Source organism: Primulina eburnea, chromosome 12, assembly GCF_022965805.1.
Source record: "Primulina eburnea isolate SZY01 chromosome 12, ASM2296580v1, whole genome shotgun sequence".
NCBI classification, from domain to species: domain Eukaryota; kingdom Viridiplantae; phylum Streptophyta; class Magnoliopsida; order Lamiales; family Gesneriaceae; genus Primulina; species Primulina eburnea.
In genome coordinates, this window is record NC_133112.1 from 30,508,397 (window position 1) to 30,519,458 (window position 11,062).

General features: G+C 35.4%; 1 pseudogene; it reads left to right on the forward strand.

The window, feature by feature from the left end:
* The first annotated feature begins 764 nt into the window (after window positions 1-764).
* LOC140807716 (uncharacterized) lies at window positions 765-3,221 on the forward strand (annotated as a pseudogene).
* Window positions 3,222-11,062: the final 7,841 nt, after the last annotated feature.

Consider the following 11,062-nt stretch of genomic DNA (forward strand, 5'->3'; position numbering starts at 1 on the left):
GTTTGTAAACCAAGAAGTTGTTTTAATTTATATGTAATGCAACAAGAAGTTGTTTGAGTGCCTCTATAAATTATACAAAAATATTTATCGTGATATCTTTTCTCAACCGACGGGATCTCGAACACATTCGGGATCTCGAACATCGGGTCCCAACACTTATCGGATATGGGATCGTGAGAAAAAAAATCCTCAATTCTTATCGTGACAAGAATTAAATATGAAAATTATGGGACGGATCTCGGGGTATAGGGATGTAAACGAATCAAATCGTTTGTGAGCTATTCGAAGCTCGATTCGATAAAAGCTCGTTTGAGCTCGTTTAATGAGGCTCGTTAAGATAAACAAACCAAACTCAAGCTTTACATTATTTGGCTCGTTAGCTCGTGAACATGTTCGTTGGTAAGTTAATGAGTAATCTTTTAGATGAAAAAATAATACTTTTGATATTTGATTTATTGATTTTGCATATTATTTATGAAATATATAGAAAAATCTATTAAATTTATTTATTATAATAAATTTACAATTTTAATAAGAATAATATATTTTTCTTTAAATATATAATTTACTTTTTAATTAATTTAATGAAAATTTAAATATATATATCATATTTATTAAGCTTGTTTAGGTTCGATAAAGACTTAAATAAGCTCGCGAGCCATGCATATATTCGTTAAATAAAAGCTCGAACTCGGCTCGATTATAAACAAACCAAGCTCAAATATTCAATAGTTCGACTCGACTCGACTCGATTACATCCATACTGAGACATACCTAATTTGCTTCCTTCACTTTTTACCACTTTAATCCTCTTTCTTAAATTACGCCTTTTGTAAGCGCAAGTGGAAATAATGGAGATGAAATACCGACTATAAATGCAACTACTTCACTGTGCGTTACCTTATTCCACTGCTCTCCTTGTCATTTATACACGTATATAAAGATATATGTGACTCTTCATGAAGTAAACTTTTTTTCTTTTTCTGTCGTTTATGTAAAATCTGAACCATAAATCACCAAAGTACCGTCGTTTCTTGGGAAATTTTTTTGTGGGCTTTTCTTATATTTAGCGTTTATTGCTTATGATTTATTCTTTGGCCGTCTCTTGATCAATTTCCTCAGGTGGGCGTTCTTACTGTTGATTCTTTTGCTCTTCTTGTTGGATGGTTGTCCTAATTTTTGGTCGGAAATATTTATAGCTTGAGTTATGCTAATATGGGTGGTATGTCTATGTTTGGCGGGTTGATGTTTTTTAAGATTTTGGGATTGCTTCGTTTTCATGTCTCGTCTCAGATGTGGGGTTTCTGTGTTCATTCATTCTTGAGATTTTTTTGAATTTACTTGGTAAATATTTTGTAGCTGGATACCTTTACCCTCAGTTTGAGATGTTAATTGGTGTATTGTTACTTACAAGTTTTTCAAATATCCTCTAATGCTAATGCTTTGTTTAGGGTCAATGGATGTTTCATTTTATGTTATTTGTGTTCAGAAATTAAGCCAGGACAAAGCTCAAAATTGGACTTATGTATGTGTTATGAATGAATGATTCATGTGTTATATAACATAGTTTTATAGCTCAAGAACTTTAGTTTTGTCCTGAGATGGGGTCTTTAAGATACACTTTTGAGGGGAAGGGCATGCTTTGTGCCGATGATGTGGAGCTAGATGATGGTTTTGTGAGAAACAGAAATCTTTTGAAGGAATGGGACAAAGAGTCGCATACCGTTCCCTGTTGTGATTCATTTGAAATTGTGGGATTTGGAGAGTCTGGTTTTCCCGATGAGAAGAGAAAACCAGTTCTTGGCAGTCAACGTTTCGAAAATCTAAAATATGGCATTAACAACAATTCTTGCATATCCATGCCATCTTTTTCTACCATTACGTCCAACTCATTAGCCGGATTTGGAACAAAATTTTCAAGTTCTACCCAAATTCACGATGTGTTGGCTATTCCAAGAGAACCGAATAGTAGTCGGTGTAGTGTAGAGAATTCGGTGCTGAATTCTTTGGAGCCTTTAGTGAGTACAAAACGAGGGCGGATTACGATTCTGCAGTCTGGGATTCCTGTTTGCCAAGTTCTTGATTGCAACAAGGATTTGAGTTCTTCAAAGGATTACCACAAAAGGCACAGAGTATGTGATCTTCACTCAAAGACTGCTGTGGTTATTGTGAATGGCCTCCAGCAAAGGTTTTGTCAGCAATGCAGCAGGTACAACCTCTTAACTCTAATTCCCAAGTCAGTCAAGAACTTGGGAAATCATTTGCATGGACAGATAAAGAAGTTGCTTCTGAATTCTATTTAAGAGAGCTAAAATATCTACCAGGAGCGATGAATTATTTTCAAAGTGTAATAAAGTGATAAGATATTCTGTATTTAGAAGTATTAAGTAACATTTGCTTTGCAGGTTTCACCTATTGCCAGAGTTTGACAAAGGAAAGCGTAGTTGTCGCAAGCGATTCGCAGGACACAATCGACGCCGGCGGAAGCCTCAATTGGGTAAGTTGTGGTCTACTTGTCACCGTTGAGTGGAAAAATAAAAAGTAGACATATGCTATTTACTAGTTTGCTTTTTGTCTGGGGTAACTATCTAATTCAATGTTTCAACTTTCTTTACAGGTTCCATGTTCCCTGGGACAGATTCATCGACCTCAACGATGCTTTCTCCGAAAATATTTGAAGGTTGTTTCTTTGATGAGCAAGGTGTGGGGCTAATTAACTGCAGCAGGCACGTCAAGTTGGAACGCAAACTATGTCAAATACTCCGAATAGAAGTGCCAACTAAATTCAATCTGTCACATCCAAAATCTCTATTCCATCTTCGATACCCTTCGGAAAATTGTCCCTGTGACCCATTTTCAGTCCAAGTGTTATCTGCGGATTCAAATTCCAGCAGTGCTCTCTCTCTTCTGTTAGCTCCAATCACAGAAGTTAAGCAATTCTTCCTGCATATATGGCTTGTCCTATCTTCCAGGGAAATCAGCACACGAATCATCTAGACCAGAGTGTTAATAAATTATTTTATGGGGTTGCTCAAGAATCGTTCCCTGTAGTTCCTGATACCGCCTACTCTATCGACTCTGAAATTACTCGAAATATGGATGATCAAAATCTCGAGTATGATCCGTCTCCTGCAGGCGCAAACACTGTTGATTTAGTTCAGTTGTCATTACATCTGCAAAGAATTGAAGATCAGAAAAATCCCAATCAAGTCAAGCTGGAAAAGGTATCTTCGGTCAATTTCCATTTTCACAAGTGTATGTGTGACGGGGTGTAAGTTACTTGTGTATAGCCTATATATTTATCTTTTTCGACGAAAATTTGCGAATGTGAAAAGTAGAGTTACTTTCCAATGTGTGCATGATCAATGTGTATTGTTCTAATATCTTATGAAGTTTAATTTATTGTATTATTCAATGTAATGTAATTTATAATATCATTTCATCCATGATCAGTATTTCGGGTATATACATCCATTTCATTGAACAAACTTAAAAGATATTCGGTTTTCGAAATATTCATTACGTTATTTGTGTGGATAGTTATTCAATAACTCGAATGTGTCACAGGTCACTCTTCACGTTACTTAGATGTCAACACTTAAAGTTATGTATCCTGCTGCTATGATTCCAGTGAACTATGCTGAAAACCAGAGAAATTCTGATGCGATCCTTAGATCACGAAAAGCAAATACGCTCAAAAACGGAGTCACGTCCTCAATTCGACGAAACAAGGAAACGGTTGTGTTGTCCGATCTTTTTGACACAAGTAAGGGTGTGGTATTCACCTCTAAATTACAACGAATCTAGCAATAAATATTAACGAAGATAAATAATTGAAATTCAAGCGAACCTTCAAAAAACTCGTCTTTGACAATCCGAGTGAAGAACAATCGACAAACGCCACAAAGTATTAAACTTTGATAAGTTTTATTTGAGAAACACACAAAGGTGTATACAAAGCCAAGCTTTGAAATTGAGAGAAAAACTCACCAATATGATTAAAATCAATGAATAATTCTTAATTGTCTTTACAATGAAGAAAATTCGTCCAAAATATACATCCCAAAATCAAAAGATAACAAAAAGATAACTAGGTAACAAAATCTGCACCAAATCTTCGCAAATATCGTAGGACACGGACCCAGTGTAGGCCTCCGGATAAGGGACCGTGTATACTCGGGAAAAATACTCTCTGGAAAACAATGGACATGGACCCCGTGTACAGGTCCGTGCTCGGGTCCGTGTAGACTCTGGATTTCTTCATTCTCGGGTGTAATGGACACGGACCCCGTGTACAGGTCCGTTTAGCCTCGGTCCTTCAAAAAGATGCTTGAATAATATTCCTCTGGCCTTCAAGATCACTCCCATGCATCAAGACTCCTTCAAGGCTTGGACCCTTGCTTGCAAGCTCTTCTCGATCGCTTATGCGCCCATGCAATGCATCCATGAATCTTCTTTTAATCATTAGCACGTCATGTCCGGCCAGATTCACATGATACTCCCCTTCTTCAAAAAGATTTGTCCTCAAATCTGGACTACCTATGCAAAAACGAAGCAAGTTAGTCTTAAAAAAAATTAAATTATCAACGTGCTTACCTTTAAACTCATGTTTGTAGGCGCTATAGTTTGCTCGCTCCTTCAGCACTTGAAATCCCAACATCCCTGTTGTCTTTCCTATAAACTCATCAATTTTACCACATACCAAATAATAAATGACACCAAATGACAAAATACTATTAAGTATCACAAAAATAAGGTTTGTCCCCTTCTTAGACCTAGTTAACAACATAACAAAATCCATACAAATATACGACCATAGTTCACTAGGAATAAGATATAACTGATGCATGACATAGGAATACAATCGACATGTCATTCTCCCATATGTAATGCATGTATCACAATGATCCCCTACATGTCGTTTCATATGCAACCAACACGTATAATCATGCATTCTGCTACCACAATATGCCTCATTACCACGTAACTCATGTAATGAATATAGAATGAAGAATTTATTCTCTTTAACATTGTATTCAATATGCACATAAAAATTCTTGTATTCATCCATGTTCTTTTCAACGTCATCATAAAACAAGTATGAATCATGCAAATACAACACACTAGATGTACTATACATGCAAACATTTCCCACATCACAAAGATTTGAGCATAATTCATACAATCCATGGCCATGACTAAGTTTTATCAAATTGAAAGCTTTTGAGAAATCAAAATCAGTAACATTTGAACTTAACTCGATCAATGCCACACCACTCTCACCTCCATGAATCCTCGACGAAATCGCTAATTCAAAGTTAAATCCTTTGGACATCACATTTTTGACACTCACTCCAAATTCTCGAATACAACACAACAACAAATTAAGATAAGGACAAAAGTCATACCTCATGGTTGTTGCGTTGGCAACTAACCTTACATCACCTTTATTAGTTCCAAATTCATATGGATCATCCCATTGCATTCTCACACCAATAACACTGTCTCGCCTCCTCATCATGACTTCATCATATTCCTGCAAAGAAGAAGTAACAATGCTCGAGATTGAACCGGCTATATCATCACAATGAGAATAAACCACTTTGTACAAAGGTACATGAAAGATTTTATGCAAGAACAAATAATTCTCAACCTCACTCTTTTCATTCTTTTGGGCCCTTAATTTATTTTTCTTTTTCTTTTCTTTGGCCTCTTTTTCTTTTTCTCTCATCTCATCTTTATTTTTTTTTATGGCCATTTCACTCTTTTGTTCACTCTTTCTTTCGACCATTTCATATTTATTTTCACTCAATTCATGCATAAATTTCAAATGAACCTCAAGAGCATTTGGATTCAATTGAACCAATGAGACATTTTGTTCCTCAATAAATTGATATACAATAATTGCTCCTTGCCTACTCTCTTCCTCCTTAATAGAAAAATCATGCACTTCTTCTCCATCTAATGACTCATTCTCAACCGTATATCGTTCAACGACATTTAGCTCACCAACTAATGGAATACCATCATCATCAAATCTAACCTCAATTTCAGATTTAAGTGCAACTACGGCCTCAGCTTGAGATTCAGTTTTAACTACACTCTCAACCTCAACCTCAGCGTCAACCTCAATCTCCATTTGAGATTTAAGCTCAACTGGTGATTTTACTACGGTCACCTCCTCACGTGGACATTGGTTAATATCATGCCCAACGGCTAGACACCAACAACATATAATATCACAAGTACTATAATTCGAGTTATTAAATGTACCTTGATATTCATATTTGCTAGCTTCACATCTCGACTCCTTCTTTGGCCTAGCACTGATTTTCTCTCCCAAGCTCGTCCTCCATGTGGATGCCAACGACTACCCATGCACTCCACGTTCACCTCTTCTGCCCACTCTTCTATTCTCTGCACATCGCCTAACATCATCATGATGCAAACTCAATACTCTACTTCTTTCAACTCCACTACCTCGACTACTCTCATCAACATGCCTATCATGCACCGCCTCTCCTTCACAACCCCTATACCTCTCACGTAGAGGTTGAAACTCCTCCTCCCACATTTTATCCAACCTTCCTAACATTGTTTGAAATTGAAGTTCATCAATCATTATACCTGCAAGAAAATGCTAGTATAAAACAATAAAAGAATAAAGTTTCCTCACCACGAATCCTCACTGGTCACTCCAATGAAAATTCACTCGACTCTTTTTTTTTTCTCTTTTTTTTTTTGTCATCACTACAAAACCTCGCAAGTCACTCCAAGAAATAAACACTCGCCCTCAAGTATTTCACTTGATTTCTATAATTCTCTCATAGGGTATGCTTTTCAGGCTTTGTAGCTTGTGTGCATCAAACTCAAAAGTTCAAACTTCACGTCACTTGCAAACTGACTTACATGGACTGCGTAAAACAAGAAATTTGAATTATTATTATTCTTTTTTGATTGTGAGAGTCACTTGATTATGACTCACAATAGAGATAAGAACAAGATTCAATGCTAAATAATAGCACAATTTTTTTTAATTGTGAGAGGCACTTGAATATGGCTCCCACAAGAGAATAGAACAAAATTGCAAAACCAATATATGGCAAAATTTCGGAATTTTTATAGTTATTTTTTTTGCACAAAGATGGCTGTGTAAACTCGAAAAAAAAAATAAAACAAGAAAAATCAGAAATTTCGAGAATCGCAAGATTCACGAAAGATGAAGAACGATAGGATAATCAGATCTGATAACAAACGATAGATAACACAGATCTGAAAATAAAAAGGGATAAACTTACTTGAATCAAAGAGAACCTCAAGCTCTGATACCAAATGATGCGATCTTTCGACCATGAAAAGCAAACGCGCTCAAAAATGGAGTCACGCCCTCGATTCGATAAAACAAAGAAACAATTGTGTTGTCCCGATCTTTTTGACACAAGTAATGGTGTAATATTCACGTCTAAATTCAACGAATCTAGCAATAAATATTAACAAAGATAAACAATTGAAATTCAAGCGAACCTTCAAAGAACTCGTCTTTGACAATCCGAGTGAAGAACAATCGACAAACGCCACAAAGTATTAAACTTTGATAAGTTTTATTTGAGAAACACACAAAGGTGTATACAAAGCCAAGTTTTGAAATTGAGAGAAAAACTCACCAATATGATTAAAATCAATGAATAATTCTTAATTGTCTTTACAATGAAGAAAATTCGTCCAAAATATACATCCCAAAATCAAAAGATAACAAAAGGATAACTAGATAACAAAACCTGCACCAAATATTCGCAAATATCATAGGACACGGACCTCGTGTAGGCCTCCGAGTAAGGGTATGTATACTCGGGAAAAATACTCTTCGGAAAACAATGGACACGGACCCCGTGTACAGGTCCGTGCTCGGGTCCGTGTAGACTCTAGATTTCTTCATTCTCGGGTGTAATGGACACAGACCCCGTGTACAGGTCCGTGTAGCTCGGTCCTTCAAAAAGATGCATGAATAATATTCCTTTGGCCTTCAAGCTCACTCCCATGCATCAAGATTCCTTCAAGGCTTGGACCCTTGCTTGCAAGCTCTTCTCGATCGCTCATGCGCCCATGCAATGCATCCATGAATCTTCTTTTAATCATCAGCACGTCATGCCCGGCCAGATTCACATCAGATTCGATAGGTCAGATTTCAAGAGATGGCGGCAGAAGATGCTCTTCGACCTCGCTACATTGAATCTGGCAAGGTTCCGAACCAAAGATGCTCCCAAACCTGTTGAGGCATAGAGAGATGTTCAGTGGGTCATTGTTGTTAATGCATGAGAACATTTAGATTTTTTATGTAGAAATTATATATTGAATGGTCTGACTGATTCACTATATAATGTGTATTGTGAAAAGAAAACGACTCGAGAATTGTGGGAATCTTTGGATCGAAAATATAAAATCGAGGATGTCGGAGCCAAGAAATTTATCGCTGGCCAATTCTTAGACGACAAAATGGGAGATGAATGTGGAATAAATGGTTGTTATGGTTTATATTGAAGAAAACAACAAGGTATATGAGAGAATGTTTATCAATACTTCCGTGGTTAAAGCCAACATTATCGAGCATGGACATAGCTCGAAAGTCAAGAAATTGACTGGGTCGGATGGTATCGGTGCCAAGTTGGGACCAGGTAAAATGATTCAAGAAAAAATTCTATGGAAATAATTCAACTGTGATGGTTCGGGTCAAAGGGCTTCTAAGTACAAGAAACTGAAGAAAAAAAGAGAGATAATTATGGTATAATGTTTCTAACATGAATTTGTGTGCTGATATTTCTTAAATGAATTTGGTGGGTTCAAACACATGTAAATGGTGGATTGATACTAGTGTCACTCGCCACATGTGATTAGATGAGGAGATGTTTGCAAATCTTGATGAATTCGAGAATTGTGAAAATGTGTACGTGAGAAATTTGCTACATCTAATATCAAGGATCAAGGAAATATGATTCTAAATATGAATTACGAAAAAAACTAACTCTGAACATTGTGTTGTATGTTTCAGAAATTTGAAAAAATTTGGTGTACGGTTCCCTTTTGAATAAACATGACTTCCATATTTTTTGAGTCATACAAATTGTGTTTTATAAATATTCAATATTTTTCGTATATATATATTCATCCATAATCAATATTTTAATTATATGCCTTCATTGTTAATTAAAACATATTAAGTTTTCTAAATATTCATTACGTGATTTGTGTTTCAGATATAACTAGTTATTCAAATAACGAATGTTTCAAAGGTCACTCTTCCCCTTGTAGACTAGTGCACTTTGGGGGAATAATGTATTCAACTGATTGTAGACATGCATTTTGGGGCCGGGAACAGTGTATTCAACTGATGTTGCAGTTGTATGGTCGGATTTGGAAGATCAATTCGACAAATTTAATGGATCCAGGATAATAGCGATTCATAGAGAAATTAGCAGATTGAACCGAGGGAATAGCACGATCTCTGCATATAATTGTAGACTCATGCACTTAAGAGATGAGTTTCCATTGAAGTTAATTCAGTTTTTAATGGGTCTAATTGATAGCTTTATGAATGCAAGGAGCCAAAAACTAATAATGAGTCATTTTGCCTAAGGTCGGATTCGCTTTCTCATTGATCTCTCAAGATGAATCTCACAGATCCTTGGCTGTTGTTGAGATACATCTTGCTGTTGTTTTTTATTTTGCACAGAACTGAATCAAAGAATGTAAATGGAAAGGTCATACTAAAACTTATTGCTATATGCTTATGGTCTTTCTGGGCATCGATTGAACAAACAACAACAGAAAAATGACCCAAAGAAGCCATCCAAAGACTTTAATAAAGTAAAAAAAAAGGGCAAGTGGATGGTGCATATGGCTGATTGAGGACGTGGTGAAGTGCTTCAATCAAAGAGATCTACTAACCAGATTTTCACCCCTGCTCAGTATGCAGAAATATCGAAGTTTCTAAGAAACAGTACTTTGAAAGCACCAGATGATGATCTTGCTAATATGACAAGTGCTCTTTCAGTACATCGTGAGCAAGACTTGATACTTGATACCGGAGCTAATGAGCAAATGACTTGGCGTTTTTCATTGCTTTGTGTTGCTAAATCCTTGTCCAGTTCTTCTAGATCAGTGAGATTTCTGATCAGTATACAAATGTATATTTATTAAAATATTTTTACAGTTTAAAGTGTATTAAATATCTAAGTTTTATAATAATTCATGTGAAAATATATGTTATATAACTGCAATATTTTTTGTTATTTTTATTGGTTTCGTAGAACAATGATAACTTTGGCTTGAGAAATAAGAATGAGGTAAATGAAATGTTATATAAATATGACAAATAATGTAAAATTTAAACTACATTAGGAGCTCAAGTTAATATTAATTCAAACTGCAATACGACCTCAAGTTAATATTCCAATCAAATTAAAGTGAGCACTATAATACTAATTGTAGAAAATGCTCAAAATACTAAGTGAATAAAATATACACGAGTTTTGTAAAAATAAAATAGTATTTTAAACGTCATTGCTAAAGAAAAATTACATGGGACAATTTTGAATCTTGGATAAAGTTGAAATGATTGACTGATTTAAAATATATTTTTTGAGAAAAAAGAAAAAAAGTATGAGCTCGATTGGGAAACCCAATCATTAAATTAGACTTATTTTAAAACGCAAATTTTTTTGTACAAAATTACTTTAATAGAAGAAACATGATTGTATCAATGACTGAAAATTAAACTACTGGATGCCCAAAGAAAGCTAAATGATTTATGACTCTAGCTCCATATTCAAATTGCCTCCTTCACCAGGAAACCCAATCATTAACACATATTATTGGATGTTTGATATTCAATTTGGATTATGCTCGATAGTAAAAATGATATGAACCAAGTCCAAGCCAGAAAAACCGTGTTAAAATTAGTTTTCGAGTAAAAACCGTTGCTAAATTATCGACAGTTTTTTTATAGGGACATTTTTTGACGAAACAGTTGCTAAATTAAATTTATCCATGGTTTTGTTAAAACCGT